Source organism: Morone saxatilis, unplaced genomic scaffold, assembly GCF_004916995.1.
Source record: "Morone saxatilis isolate NCDOM2014 unplaced genomic scaffold, NCSU_SB_2.0 Contig4, whole genome shotgun sequence".
NCBI classification, from domain to species: Eukaryota; Metazoa; Chordata; class Actinopteri; family Moronidae; genus Morone; species Morone saxatilis.
Genome location: NW_023339984.1, coordinates 18,347,259 through 18,347,494, shown reverse-complemented (window position 1 = coordinate 18,347,494; position 236 = coordinate 18,347,259). Strand labels below are relative to the sequence as shown.

The window sequence follows — 236 nt, the reverse complement described above, 5'->3', positions numbered from 1 at the left end:
ACAATTAATACAGTTCTAATTATTTGTATATATTAATTATTACAATTTTTTAACAATACAGATCAGGTGGATTATTGTTATTTTGTACAAGACATTTTTATTATACTTATTATTTACTTGTAACGATTATTTAATGTTATATTGATCAGGTAATCATGCTGCACTCTGATTGGATAATGCAGTCTCTCTGGTGGGCGGGGAAAAGAAAGGAGGTGTGTTTTCTGTGTGTGTGTGTG

General features: G+C 29.7%; 1 protein-coding gene across 1 annotated transcript in view; it reads right to left on the bottom strand.

Moving 5' to 3' along the window:
• LOC118337963 (PC4 and SFRS1-interacting protein-like) overlaps positions 1-236 on the bottom strand; it is a 9,096-nt gene that overhangs the window by 2,497 nt on the left and 6,363 nt on the right. The gene's annotated exons all lie outside the window — the stretch shown is intronic.